This window comes from Opisthocomus hoazin, chromosome Z (genome assembly GCF_030867145.1).
Source record: "Opisthocomus hoazin isolate bOpiHoa1 chromosome Z, bOpiHoa1.hap1, whole genome shotgun sequence".
NCBI classification, from domain to species: domain Eukaryota; kingdom Metazoa; phylum Chordata; class Aves; order Opisthocomiformes; family Opisthocomidae; genus Opisthocomus; species Opisthocomus hoazin.
The window spans coordinates 34611456-34627616 of record NC_134454.1 but is presented as its reverse complement, the minus strand read 5'-3'; positions in this window follow the sequence as shown (position 1 = coordinate 34627616).

The following is a 16161-nucleotide window of genomic DNA, read 5'->3' as shown; positions in this document are numbered from 1 at the left end:
CATCCAGGTCGTTGATGAAGAAGTTAAACAAGGCTGGGCCCAGTACTGACCCCTGAGGGACACCACTAGTTACCAGCCTCCAAATAGACTCAGCGCCGCTGACGACAACTCTGAGTTCTGCCATTCAGCCAGTTCTCAATCCACTTCACCAACCACTCATCCAGCCCACACTTCCTGAGCTTCCCTAGGAAAATGTCAAGGGAGACAATGTCGAAAGCCTTGCTGAAGTCGAGGTAGACAACATCCATGGCTCTGCCTTCATCTACCCAGCCAGCCATGTCATCGTAGAAAGCTATCAGATTCTTCAGGCATGATTTCCCCTTGGTGAATCCATGCTCCCTACTCCTGATAACACTCTTTTCTTCCACTTGCTTGATGATGGCCTCCAGGATAAGCTGCTCCATCACTTTGCCCGGGATGGAGGTGAGGCTAACCGGCCTGTGGTTCCCTGGGTTGTCATTCTTGCCCTTTTTTAAGATTGGAGTGACATTGGGCTTTCTCCAGTCCTCAGGCACCTTTCTTGTCCTCCAGGACCTTTTAAAGAGGATGGAGAATGGCTCTCAGCTCTCTCAGCACTTGTGGGTGCATTCCATCGGGGCCCATGGATTTGTGGACATCCAGATCGCTTAAGCAATCCCTCACACAGTCCTCCTTGACCAAGGGAAAGTCGCCCTCTTTGTAGGCTTCTACTCTTACCTCTGAGGCCTGGATTCCTGAAGGCCAGTCTTAGCACTGAAGACTGAAGCAAAGAAGGCATTCAGTAGCTCTGCCTTCTCTGCATCCTCCATCACCAGGACACCCGCCTCATTCAGCAGTGGCCCCACATTGTCCCTAGCTTTCCTTTTGCTGCTGATGTAGTTGGAAAAGCCCTTCTTGTTGTTTCTGACATCCCTTGCCAGCTTCAATTCCAGGTGGGCCTTGGCCTTCCTCGTCGCATCCCTGCACGCTCTCACCACATTTCTGTACTCTTCCCAAGTGGCCTGCCCCTCTTTCCACATTCCATGGACCTTTCTCTTCCACCTGATCTCTGCTAGAAGCTCCTTGTTTAACCATGAAGGTCTCCTGCCTCCTTTGTTCCATTTCTTTCTCAGGGGGATGCATTGCTCCTGAGCATGGAGGAACTGTCTTTTAAAGAGCGACCAGCACTCATGAACCCCCCTCCCTTCGAGAGCCCTGGCCCATGGGATTCCTCCTAGTAGCTCCTTGAAGAGGCCAAAGTCAGCCCTCCTGAGGTCCAAGGTTTTGATCCTACTTATCGCCCTGCTTCTTCCACGCAGGATCCTGAACTCCACCATTTCATGGTCACTGCAGCTGAGTCTACCTCCAGCCTTCACTTCCTCCACCAGTCCCTCCTTGTTTGTTAATGCAAGGTCCAGCAGCGTGCCTTTCCTTGTTGGTTCCTCCACCACTTGCATCAGAAAGTTATCATCGATGCTCTGTAGGAACCTCCTGGATTGCGCCTGCCTAGCTGTATGGTCTTCCCAGCTGATGTCAGGGTGGTTGAAGTCCCCCATGAGAACCAGGGCCTGTGATTGTGAGGCTGCTTGCAGCTGCCTGTAGAAGGCCTCATCAACTTCCTCCTCCTGGTCAGGTGGCCTGTAGTACACACCCACTGTAATGTCACCCGTGTGAGCCTGTCCCTTAATTCTAACCCACAAGCTCTCAACTTGTTCCTCATTTGCCCCCAGGCCAAGCTCAATGCATTCCAGTTGCTCCCTCACATATAGAGCAACCCCATCACCTCTCCTTGTTGGCCTGTCTTTCCTAAAGAGTCTGTAGCCATCCATGACAGCATGCCAGTCATGCGAGTTGTCCCACCATGTTTCTGTGTTGGCGACCAAGTCATAGCTGTCCTGCTGTACAATGGCTTCCAGCTCCACCTGTTTATTGCCCATGCTACGTGCGTTGGTACAGACACACTTGAGCTGGGCTGTCAATTTCACCCCTGGCCTTGGCACACCAAGCCTAGGCTCATCCCTAGTGAGCTGGGCAATATCTCCTTCCCCCTTCGAACCTAGTTTAAAGCCCTCTCAATGAGCCCCGCCAGCTTGTGGCCAAGAATCCTTTTTCCCCTTTGAGATAGCTGAGTACCACCTGTCACCAGCAGGCTCGGTGCTGTGTACACCTCCCCGTGATCAAAGAAGCCAAAATTTGACTGATGACACCAGTCCCTGAGCCATCTGTTAACCAGGTGAGTTTTCCTGCCCCTTTCAGTGCTGTTCCCTGCCACTGATGGGATGGAGGAAAACACCACCTGCACCCCTGATCCCTCAACCAGTCGCCCCAGTGCCCTGAAGTCCCTTTTGATGGCCTTGGGACTTCTTTCTGCTATCTCGTCCCCGCCAACCTGCATTACCAAGAGGGGGTAGTAATTAGAGGGCCCCACCAGACCAGGGAGTTTCTTCACAACATCCCTAACCCGGGCCCCAGGGAGGCAGCAGACTTCCCTGTGGGATGGGTCTGGTCGGCACATCGGGCCCTCTGTTCCCCTCAGAAGGGAATCACCTATGACAATGACCCTCCTTTTTTTCTTATCTGAGGCAGTCGTAATACGTGGGGCTGTCTGACTCGTTCTAGGCAACCCCCTGCATGGAGCTTCACCTTCACCCACATCCTCTGTGGCCAGTCCCTCACATTCCAGAGCCGCATATCTGTTGCTTAAGGGCAACTGGGCAGGTGAGGGAGGCCGGGGGGAGATTCGCTTGCCGCCCCGAGCAGAGACCCGTTTCCATTCCCCCCCATCTCTTAGGTCCCCTCTTTCTGCTCAGTGGCAAGAGGGTAGGGGGTTCTCTGCTTTCTGTGGAGCTGCATCCTGCTGCCTCTGCCTCAGGGAGGGCAGGGTGCTGCTCTACCAGTCGATCTCCCTCTCACACTCCCGGATGCTCCTCAACCTCTCCACTTCCTCCTTCAGCTCTGCCAGCAGGCTGAGAAGATCATTCACCTGCTCACACCGAACACAGCAGTTGTCTCTGCTGTTCACCGGTACGAGCGCCAGGCTCAGGCACTCCCTGCAGCCAGAGACCTGGACACCTGCATTCTTGCGTGGGGCCTCCGTCTGGATCCCTACACCCCTTCTAGCAAGAGCTTTACCACGGGTGGTAACCATGGCTAGAATATCTCCTGGATAGGCGATGCCCACTACTTGAGTTGCTAGGAGGGGCGGCTGCACCCTGCCTGTCGTCTTCCCCGCTCGCCCTGCCTGCGCGAACTGCCGCGCAAACTGCTGCACTGCTTCCGGGCTGCTGCCCACCGTCCATGTCGCCAACAAAGATATTAAACAGCACCGGCCCCAGTACTGAGCCCTGAGGCACACCACTCATCACTGGTCTCCACCTGAACATCGATCCATTGACTGTAACTCTTTGTGTGCATCCATTGAAGCAGTTCCTTATAAAGCTATCCAAAGCTTAGGTCCATCTGTTAAATCCATGTCCTTCCAACTTGGAGACAAGGACGGGGACAGTGTCAAATGAATTCATAGAGGACCAAAGGAAGATGTCAGAAATATGTCTGCTATTTGGGTCACATATTTCATTCCACTGTTAGACCTTATGGGGTCGGTAGACATAGCAATACATTTGTCTAATCACTGAATACATTTCTAGCAATGTCAGTTAAAGGTAACTTTCATCTAGAAATCCCCAGAAACCCGAAGTTTCATGGTGAGGCAATACTTTGGGAATCTCTAAATAATACATGTCAATAACATATATAAAGTCCATTCCTCCTAAGAGAGATATGCAAAAGGCAATAGAAATAAATATATACAGTCTCTTATACAGAATTTTGCAGCATATTTGGGGTGTTTAAACAGAAAATTCTATTCATACTACAGGATTTTATAGGTTAGTAAAAATTAAAGAACTAATTCTGTGTTAAATTTTTTAGCATGCAACAATAATTGCTTTAAAACCCCATTAAATTTTTCTACAACCTTTCTTTTTAATCCCCATTGAATTCTACAGAATCTTCCAGAAAGAAATACTGCTTTTGGCAAAATGAGCAATGGAAAAATTCCTGAGAAGGGACTTCTTTGGGGCCAGAGATAGAGAAACTCTGTATTCATCTAAATACAAAGAATCAGAACGGAGTTATAATGTTCAGGATTGCTGTTCCCCTTTCCCAACTGCTAGAATGGAAAAGTGAACTATTTCCACAAACTTGCCAGCGTCTTATGATCTAAAAAGTTATTTTTGAATTCATTTCTCACAGAAGAAAACCTACATCTTCCAATCTAAAATTAGGCTGTGAGCCTATCTAATCCTGTAGCAAATCACATATAAGGTAGGCACTTAAATAAAAATGAGAGATCTGAGAACTCTAAAAGTGTTAGAAGTAGGTCACAGGGAGCCTTATCTATGCTTAAGAGAAACTTTCAGTAACAAAGGCATTCTTGTTAATGAGCTGTAATGTAATCAGCTTTTTCATGAGGAAAAATCACCTCGACATAAACTGTAAATTGCCACATACAGAGCCAATTAATGAAGCTAGAAGGTTTTTGCATGCCCTGTCTGACGTACTTAGAGGAAAAGACCTTGCGTGTGGAGCAGTTCTCAGGTGCACTTTAGACAGTCACTTATTGCTGATTCTATTCAACTGTATTACGTTTAAAGTAAGGTGTTCCACTTTCATGAGTTTAGTAAAGAAACTCTAGCTTAGTGAATGACCTGCTTAATTCATTTAAAAAAGGAAAAGAATCAGAAACTGGTGTCTTAATTGCACCAGTTTCATTTCGAAAAGCCTTGAGCCTGGAGACTGTGGCAGCCCTGTGTCTGCCGCCTTTTTTTTAAAGAAGAACCAAGTGTGATATGGTGTCTATTTTAAAGTTAAAAGTGCCAGGAACTGCAGAGGTGTGGAGAATGCCCTGCTGGTTTGCTGTAACAGCACCAGATAATGTAATATCTTTTCTTGTTCAGTATCTTTTCCAGGGTTGACGAAACAAAATCTTCCTACAGGAGCTGAAGAGCCGTTGCACACCCTTGGCCTTAGCAGCTGATCTTATACGTTCGAGGGTCAGGCTGGAGCTCATGTTCTAACAATATCTGTTGATCTCAGGTACATTTGCAAGGATCTTCATGCTACTTCACTAGATGGCTGTCAATAGCAGGAGATGCTGCTTGTGATCAGACTCAGAGACTAAAAGTCATGCAAGGACTAAAATGTACTTTCATACAGAAGGAAAATCTAGTCAAGATCTTGGGAGCAACGAATGAGCTATAGACTTATCCTTTCTAAGACATGTATAACTAGTAAAAGAAAATGGTCATGTTTAAAAAAATTACACTTCCTAATGTTTTATAGGCTCAAGTGAAGCATTCATTTTCTTCAGTAATTTCTTAACTAATTCCAGATTAGTTTCTTTTTCAGCCTAAACTATTTCCTGAACTAGCTATTTAGTGTACCTGTGTCTAATATGCAATTTCTTTTGCCATATTATTTGAAAAACAACATACGTATCACCTGTAAAATGTTTATTATAGAATTTTTTTAATCAATTTTTTAAAAGCTCTGATTTTTTGGCAGTTCTTAATTTATAATTTGATGTTTGGGCTAATTAAACCAAGAACTTACTGCAACTCTCTACATCTAACAAAGACCAAAATGCGTCTAGCATTCAATTATACTTGCACACAACTTAAAAATATTGATGGCATGTACATACGGATAGAGGAGCTACTGTATGATTAAATAGAAGTGTTGATATATCTCTTAGGATGTTATGTGGGGGCAATTCTTGCTATTTTCAACAACTAACAGCATAATTGCATGTTTAACTACATGAACCACTAGTAAATTTCCTGTTTCCAACTGCTCTAGTCTCTTACATTGCCCTCGTCAAAACTTGTCTTTATTCTTCTTCTAATTCTTTTTATTTTTACACAGTAAAAGTGCTGTGCTGCATATTTAAAACACTTTCATTTAAAATTTATTGGCTAATAGTAGGTCATTTGATGTACAGACATGTTTACTGGGCCTTCACACACCAAGTCAGCTCAGAATGAGAAACTTGATTCTCTCTTTAGTCTGAGCTGAACACTGGGTAGTGCAATTCATGTTATGAAATCCCCACACACCCACTCTTTGGTCACTTCAAGATATTTTTAATGGTCATTTTCTACAAAAGATAAACAATGAGTACAATGGACTATATCTCGAGAGTCTTTAGGCACTGAATTTCTGAAGCAAATTTCACAAACGCATTCATTCTCTATAGCTGACCTGTAGAGTACTTCTCATAAGAATTAATATAATGAACATACCCATAACCATCATATGAATATATTAGTTGTACCGTTATAGCACCTTCAGATACTAGTGAGGTCAATAGCTTAGCCATTTTCTGTTAAGAAACATCAAAATTAGGTATTTTTATAAATAAAATAGCTCCATATTAGCAGTGATACTCCTTGAATAGGATATATCAAAGGTTATCAAAGCCACACATATCAGCGCCCTATAATTTAGATATTTCTATTCCATAACTGGTGAGAAACATTAGGAGAACATTTATCATTTTCACAAGCATCTAGAAAAAAATAGCAAATAGAAGTACAAAAGGACACAGGATAATGTGTCTGTCTCAGGCTAGGAATTCTTAAGTTCCTACACACCCTGTCTGTTTGAAATCATGAACTTATTACCCTATTTCAGTTCCAAGAAATTTACGGCATTTCTTCTTGATTCTCAGTCTTTTCTATTTAATTTAAAATAACTTTGGAGGAGTATTTTTCCCCATCAGTCTCCATTGCCGCTTCAAATACTTCTTCATCACAGGCAGGCAGTTGATGAGACCATAGTATATAGACTCATTCACAGACAGTGCTTAGATTGTTCTCTTTTTATGTAACAACTGAGTTTTTCCTCTTTCCACCAAGTAGAACAGTGGAAAATTTGCTTACAAAGAAACATGCCTCGTGCCTCGTTATTTACATTAACCTTTGAGTGACTGTATAATGGAAGAAATGGTGAGATACTTTTCTGTGCAGAACACTTGAATTCCTGCTTTTTTGCAGCATTTGTGCAGCTGTCAGTTTTAGTTTCATGTCTTCATTTGTGTTTTGTGGCTTTATCTTCACAAAGATCAAGCACTGATTTTCAGAGAAAGAGCTTAACTATTGGAACTGTCAAACAGCCATTCTGTGAATGGTTAATTTTTCAGATGTAAGCATAGATACCAGATGGCACATGGAAAAAAAAAAATCAACTTGTTTCATTGTTCAGCAATAAGGATTTTTCCATCTGCTGATTCAATACTAACTTATTTTACACTCAGATACAGCCAACAAAATTAAAACTCTACTTTGAAGTGAGATCTTCTAGAAATGGAAGAAAATGTCTGAGTAGATATACAATGAAGAATTTCCCCTTAAGTGGACAGACCATTCCCCCTATTCTATACATACAAACACTTCTAGCCCTTTTGCAGAGGTGAGAGCCATGAGATAAATTGCACAATCAGGTGATAAATTACAAAGCCATGTGATAAATGATTTTGTCATGTACCTTTGACAGCCTTACCTGCCCTCTACCCACTAATCTGTCTCCTGGGACTTTCTTTAACATTCAAAGCCCTGAATAACTTCAGATATATGCCATCTTGATTTTAAATAAGCTAGACAGTAAAAAAAGTCTTCTTACTTCTTCTATCCAGAAAAATGAAACAAATCAACCGAGATTCACTGAGGAAGATGTTAACTTCTGTGGCTGTGACAAATTTTCTTAGGTAAAAAAGTCTCGTTTTGCCGTCAGATCTCATTTACAGAGAGGAAAACTTGGTGCTCTTTTCACCGGAAAAGGGGCATGTCTCAGCTTTTTAATAGCAATGACACAGTAGCTTTAACCCTGGAAAATTCTGATGTGCTCCCTAATTGATCCCTTTTACGTAAAGAAAAGCTATTATAGACCACATTCAGAAGCTTTTAAGTTTCAATATTCCTGTCCTGTATTTGATAACTAAGGCATCTAATTCTACAGCTGAAAAGAAAAACGTATGTATGTGTGTCTATGTATACATATATATATACAAATAACTAATTTTCCAGCTTTAAAAACTACTAAAATAATTTTTTGAAATAAGCTTTTTGAAATATATGTGAGATACGCAGCATCTCTGTTGGTATAAGATCAGTGCAGTGGGATTATTGATATAAATGTCAGAAGTAGAGACCTGCAAGTCATCAACAAAGGACGCCCCTAATGTGTCATACACTTATGCACTGTAAAGGCCCATGTATGTGGTCCCAAACTCACACTGTTTCAAAGTTAAACAGCTGACTGTGAAATTGGCCTGCAACCAGAAGAAATGCTGCTGGAATACAAGTACTCCTGGCTGCCTTGAGATTTTCGTGATCAGCTGCCAAACTCTGTAAATAACCAGCCAGGCTTTAAAAGATAATATCTCACTTGGAACATTCTCACACAAATATGTAGCCTCAGATTACACAGTGATTACCTCAAATTAAAAGCTGTTCTTCTCTTGTCTTTCCAGTGCTCTGTAAAAACCCTAATGCAGAGGAATGTTAAGATTTTCTTTAACAGCTCTGGAGATGGACTTTCCCAATAACACACCTGCCATCAGGATTCTTCCACAGTTGGTATCTCATCATGTGCATACACCACATAGAGAGTAAGAGGTATAACCAAGGTCTTCCAGGGCCAGATTTCCTTCTTCAGCATGACTGATCCACCAACAAAGGGCATTGGATCTTTCTGAGAAGGTGACTGAGCTAGCACTAATGGCTACCCCCACACCTAGTTGGGACTGCAACCATCCCAGTGCCTCTGTTTATTTCCAACATTGCATTTCCTACCTGATCATTTCTGGACAATTAGAAATGGATAACTGGCAGCCCAGCTGAATAAATTCTAAACCAATCATGCTATTGCATCACATAATTCCTGAGGGCCTTGCTTGCCACATCTTCATAGTTAATGTAGTATTAATAGCTGGCTGAAACAACTAATGAACACTAGCAAAATGCTTCATCTGTAGCAGAGGAATGACAAGAATACAAGACCTCTGACATTTAATTCTGCTGTTGTTTCATGGCAGAAGGAACGAAAAGTGGGAAAGCATTACAACACACGGAGAGTTTTTATAGAATTTTCTAATATCGCTTGCCTCATGGACTAACTTTACTAGATTCAGGAAATGCTGAAAAAAATAAATTGAAATCCAGAGGTGAAAGTTTTGGCAGAAAAAGGTTAGAAGTTTTCCATCAGCTGTTGTTTTTTATTATTTGACTTTGCTTTAATGTTGCTGTATATGCACCAGTTACTTATAGGTATCTGGCCATGAATAATGCTTTCTTTAACACAGACTTGGCATTTGGGAAGGTACATTTCACTGAAAACTGTAGTAGAGTAAGAGCAACTCATTCACTGCTTTTCAATCACAGAGTCTTCCAAAAGTCTTATATGATGTACCAACAGTGCAGAGGAGACGGTTTCGCTGATGAAAATTCAGTAAATACCCTTTGAGGAATCTCTGATATAGCACCTGACAGATGATGATGTGAAAGTACTTTTTTAAGTGGTTTATGAAAATCTTGCAAATTTGGTCTGCCTGAACCACTTTTTTCTGCATATAGATTCATCAGCCCTACAACAGTGATAAGGAAGTCAAGGCAGAGCTCTTGAAGTTTTTCCTAAAGATCACACAGAAAGTCTGTAGTAGGAATCATTGTTGCTAAATCTCTTAAATCACATTCTTGTTTTGGTTTTGGCTTTGGGGCTGTTTTTTTTCTAATTTTAGGTCCATCCTTCTGTTGTGTGACAGGTGGAAAATAACCAGACAACCAAAAGAACAGGTAATAATTTCAGTGCCAATATTATTTTGGTAGTGATTTTGTCCAACTTTCTGACAAGCCAAAGAATAAGAATCTTGAAAGCATTCCCTCTAATTTAAGAATAAGGACTTAGAATAAGGTATTTGGCTAAATGCCCAGTGTGTAGGTAGGGCTGAGCATCAGTGAATTCTGTATTATGCCAGGAGTTGCTCAGAGAAATACAAATTAATGGTGTCATTTCTTACAACTGAAAAATGAATGCTGAACAAAGAATTTGGTCAAAAAACATTGACACAGCACAGGTTCTTCTCACCTTTTGCTTAGGCTTTGATACGAAGAGGAAGCAAAAGCTTTTTAGCCATTTTTGGTGGAAACGTAGAATACGACTTGTGTCTGTACAAGGTTTCTTACTTGACAGGAGTGAAATAAGAAATCTGCAAGCAAAGGATTTGGGGTGACAACCAAACTTTCTAAAATTATTTTAGAGAAGTCTTTAGCATGCAGCTCTGACCACCAATTCTGTCCTATGCTAGTGTGTTACATTTTTTCCTAACCACACATTTCCAGCATATTGAATCAGTTTTCGAATCACGGGAAAAGATTATTCAACACTTGCCATAGCAACAAGGCAAAGGTCCTCCAAACCAAATCCTATTACTTATTTTCATGTGTGATGTCCTTTACCAGTTAAATAAAAAGATAATTGTGATGAACCTGTCTAAAAACTCTCCATAGCTAGAGTCTATTCAGTTGCCTGCTTCCCTGAATTCATTCATGATGCCAAGTCACCTTATTACATGCCGTATCTTCACTGCTTACCACAGGACCCAGTTTCTAAAGAAGACAATAATTTGAAAGAAGAAGCACTATGAGAAAAAGAATTTTTTTCTTCCTTAATCTCTGACAGCACCTACACACTCTCTGTACATAACATTATTTATACGTGCATAATGTCTAAAAATTAATGCCAAATTGACAGGGAAAAAACCCTCACTTACCAATCAGAGCCCTGATAATCTACTTTCTGCTTTAAAAAATGAATCAGTTCAGGCTGACTCTCCTTTTGTTTGCACTGAATTTGTGTACGTAGAATACAATAAGAAATTCCATGCTTAAGTGTTAATATATGTTTCCTGTTCTTTTAAAGAGAATTTGAAGACAATTTACAGTGAGTTAAAACTAATGGGAGACAAATTAAGAAAACTAACCTTTTGGCAAAGCTAAATTGGTTCAAAGTAAATAAAGTACTTAGTGAAGTAAGTGGGAAAATTACACTAAATGATTAAGTGTTGAATCACCATCTTCTTTATCTCACACTGCCATTTTTAAAAATAACTTTCAGTGTGCGTGTTTCCTATCATTTCTACTGTAAGAGCACTGGCATATATTTTCTGAAACAGGTTTTTTCTGTTCAGCAGATGAGAAATGTCAATGTTGATCATAGTTTTGATCCATATACAAGACTACAGCTCCCTTCCACTCCAGGGCCTATAACCGGTATAGTCTCACAATAACAAAAACCTTTTTTAGTTTTCCAAGCAAATATGAACTCTCAATGTATTATCTGTGCTGGACATGTTGTAAGATAAGAACTAGAATGGCCTTACTTAACCACCCCTGCTCTATAAGAAGCCCAAGTCAATCAATAACCCCATTTAATGTTACAAAATTTTTTTACAAAGAACAATCCTCCTCTTTTTTCAATCTGACAGTTTGTCCTATAATACATGTCACCATCTTTTATAGAACATCAGATTAATGTAGCCTGGTACCACTGATCCTAAGGGGAGATTACAAATGATAAATTATCTTCAGTTTATATTTTCCAGTACCACTGCAGCAATAATAGTTTGTGCCAGTAATGCTACGAACTTAAGCCTATAGGAAAATCAGGTTCAGATTCTGGTCTTTTGCCTGGTCCCTGAAGGGAGTGAATGATCCATACATCTTGGGCTTAAGTCCTTTAGGCCTGATAGTTCATTTTAGACACAGTACATCTAGAGAGACCTAGCACTCTAGGATCACATTTTGTTAGTACAAATGCTTCTGACTTCATATGCATTTCACATCTATTTATGTAAGAGTTTTTGGAAAGGAAGAATTGCAGTCTCACCTAAGAAGCATCTATCATTCCTGAGCACAGGAAAGAGGAGCACAGCGCAATTGCAAACTAGAATAAAGTTCCCCATGGTTAGATCTTGAAACTTTTGTGTCTGCTATGGCTCTTTCAGGAATATAGAATGTACTACCATCTGCATAAGAAAGAATTTTCATGTTCAATGAACTAGATAATTTTTCATCTGTCAACATAAATTCTTTAATATCTGATATTCAAGGAAAGAAATTGAGGGGTTTTTTTAAGGCAAATTTTTCGGTTTTAGCCAGGCGTCTTCAAAAGTTTAATGACAGATAACAATGATGCAGAGCTGTGTAACTATCTGGTTAGCAAAAAGTCAGCAAAAGTTTGAGTAGTGTTATTACTATACAAAACAAGCACAATGCATTGAGTACCTCTCCTATCATGGATGCTGGCATTAGCTAAGAAATAAATCATCCCCTCTGTTACTTCCCCAAGAGCTGTTTGTGTGGAAAGAAGAGTGTCTGCCAAGAAGGATAAACTGTTATGCACCAGAAGAAATTGCTACATCTGAATTCATTCTAGGGGTAACTCTATTACCTACTAAGGACTCTTACCAAGAATTTACAGAGCCTGCTCATGGTTAGCATTTTGAATGTACATGCTATTAGTATTTTTCATATAAAACAGTTAGTTCTGTGTGGAAATATTTGTATGCAACAGCTGACTATGCATAAGATTCCTACTGCAGAATATTCAAAATCACTTATCTTATCCCCATACACTCACTATTGACAAGTTCAGTTCTATACGCAATTACACTTTCATGTTTTTCCTTTCTATAAACTACTTCTTGACACTACCTGAAAACAAATGTAAAACAGTTTTCAAAGTTTTGCAATAGTGCAATGAAAGAGCAAAGCTACTGTTTATCTTTCTGCAGTGTTCTGTCATTACAGTTGGCACTATCTAGGCATTTTTTTCTTTCATTTAATTTTCAGAGATCTTGTATGATTTTACGTCCACATGGTTGATTATGCTTTAATCGTAAACAAAGCAGCCAAACTGAACAAAATAGTTCACATATGGTATAAAAGGCTACAAAGTACAAAGGCAGCTCCTTTGGTATATTACAGTGCTTTGCTTTCCTTACCACTGCAGATTTTGCCTGTTTTTAGGTTTAACAAATCATAATATATAGCCATAACAACTTGTGTAGAAATTTCTCATGATCTCAGGAATTATTTAGTTTAGTGTAAATGCTGTCTATGGGTTACAGGGACACAGATTCGAATCAATAAAAAACAGTGTGGAACTTGGGCATAGCAGCACAGATTGCACTGAGTAGCCTGTTTACTGGCTAGAAAGGTAATGTCAGCTGTAGCAGCTCGCTAAAAGATTGCTTAATTGAAACTGTTCTATGTCAGAAGCACAGAATGTTTTCAGTTTACTACCTGGTGCCTGATACATGAAATAGAGCCATGATCTCACAGAAACACAACGACCTCAGTCGAATAGGAAGGAGGTTGAAGAACAGCTAATTGTAAAAGAATGCATTTAATAATTATCCAGAATAGCTTGTTTCACACACATAATCAAAACAAGAGAGAAGCAAGCAGAGTTTTGAGCTCTTGCAATATTACTCCCTCAAAAACTAAACTACTGTTTTTTGAAGGAGAACTAAATCAGTAGTTTTCTACCTATGGAAGGAAACAAAGCAGAACATGGTATGCCCATTTCTGGTTAAATCTCTCTCTGTGTTAGAGCAACATCAGGGCATGTACCATGGCCCAGGCTAGAATTCAGTTTCCCAATGTGCTTAATCAGACACAAAACATTAAGCGTGTGAATGGCCCCATTGAACTCAATGGAAGCATTCATAAGATTTAAGTTAGGTAGATACTTAAGCGCTTTGTAGGTAGAAGCCTAAAGTCCTGCTTCTGTGTTAGGCACTCTGTAGGAGAGAAGTGCTGAGGGACAAATTCAGTATTATAAAGCTCCTCTTGAGCAACTGACAAGCTTGCTTGACTGGCAGACACTATTGACTCTACTGAGGACAAGATCGTTTTCCAAAAAAACTTATTGATTGTTGCATAGACACTCACCAAATGTCAGAGTTTCACTGCTATGATAAAGGGTTTTGGTTTTGGACAAGAAAAATTAAACAAATTTAAATACATAAGTAAAATGAAAGATAATGAAATCAATTAAAATTGACTAGAAAAACAAAATCAAAGGCTAATGGCCTAGGAAACACATATACAAAACTAACTTCCTGTCTTAGGAATTCCCAGATACATTCAAAACCTACATCTAATTACCTGCAATAGCTTTAAGAGTTTAGGGCTTTTTAATTTTATGCGTATTTAAAGTGACATACTGTCCTGGTTTCAGCCGGGATAGAGTTAATTTTCTTCATAGCAACTGGTATAGTGGTGTTGTTTGAATTTAGCAAAAGAAGAATGTTGATATTACACTGATGTCTTAGTTGTTGCTAAGCAGTCAATGACTTTTCAGCTTCTCAGACTGGCGTGCCAATAAGAAGGTGGGGAGTGAACAAGAAGCTGGGAGGGGACACAGCCAGGACAGCTGACCCCAGCTGATGACAGGGATATTCCATACCATACGATGTCATGCTCCGCATATAAACTGGGGGTGAGAAGAAGGAAGGGGGAGACATTCAGAGTGATGGCTTTTGTCTTGCCAAGTAACTTATGTCTGATGGAGCCCTGCTTTCCTGGAGGTGGCTGAACACCTGCCTGTCCATGGGAAGTAGTGAATGAATTCCTTGTTTTGCTTTGCTTGCATGCGCGGCTTTGGCTTTACCTATCAAACTGTTTTCATCTCAACCCATGAGTTTTACTTTTTTTTTTTTTTTCCAATTGTCCTCCCCATCCCACTGAGGGAGAGGGGTGTGGTGTTCAATTGCCAGCTAGGTTTAAACTATGACACCCGTACCTAGAAAAGTTACTTTGATCTGTAATTATGTATGAAGATAGACCCACGGGATGAAGGTACAAGGCATCTTGTATCTTCTGTTGGCTGAATGAGAAAGGCAATGGTATATGCCCACTAAAGCAGCTAAAAATTCAGAAATTGTTAAGAAAACAGCGCAATGAATTAGACTTCACAGAGGTACAAAATTGTCCTGGGTTTGGCCAGGACAGGATTAATTTTCACCGGACTCCAGGAAGGGGCACGGCCGGGTGGGCTGACCCCACCTGGCCAAACAGATCAGGGTATTCCAAACCATGTGCCATCATGCTGGGTTCCGATGGGGGGGGAGCTGGGGGAACTCACTCGCGGCTCGGGAGCGCGGGCGGCAGCGGTCGTGGAGAGCAGCTCTGTTGTGCATTCTGTTTTGTTTTGTGTATTCCCCTTTTCTGTATCATTGTTGTTCCTGTTCCCTCTGTTTGCTGTTCTGTTAAACTCCCCTTATCCCGACCCACCAGTTTCTGCCTGTTTCTTCCCATTCTCCTCCGCACCCCGGCAGGGGGGAGGGGCGGCCACATGGCGCTTTTGTTGCCAGCCGCAGCCAAACCAGAACAAAAATGAAGCCCAGTGCATCCCAAAGAATTTATCATTTTCACACAGGACTTCTGGCAGAATAACTGTAGAGATGTGGGCAGTGATCACAGGAACCTTCACTCTGCCATTCTTCATTGTCATAGAAATACAAAGACTATATGCTCTACCTCCCCCCTCGCCCTCCAAATGGAGATCTGAGACCTGACCTGAGTGACAGAAAGTTTACACTATCATATTTCTTTATGTTGAATGGGGCAATAAATCTCATATACCTGCCTTTCCTTCTTGGAGTCCCTCTAGCCATATTGATGGGTGTTCATTTTTCTCTTGATATTGTTGTGACTAAGTCCCTAAGCAATTCAGTGAGTAATTCATTCAAAGCTTCAATACTGAACTTCAATTGGAGGAAGAAAGTATATTTTTTACATACATGTGTGGTCTAAAAATATTCAGCATCTCAGCATAGACAGCTCTAGGCACTGCATTCTACTTACAGCTCAACCTATTACACACCATAAAGAATGGTTGACAGGAAATCTATAACTTAAGATCCAGCATAGAAAACATTAATGCAAACAGCTAGTACTCAAAGGACCTGGCATTTGTTGCACTTTCTGCTGGAAGCACAAGTTTTGTATAGGAAAGGTCAGGGTGGAGGGATTAACTTTCATCATATGCTCAGGCAAACTGTCTATCACACCTCAGATGAGTAACTTGAAATACACAAAAACCACAATTAATTGCAAAATAACCATCTGCCTCTTTCTT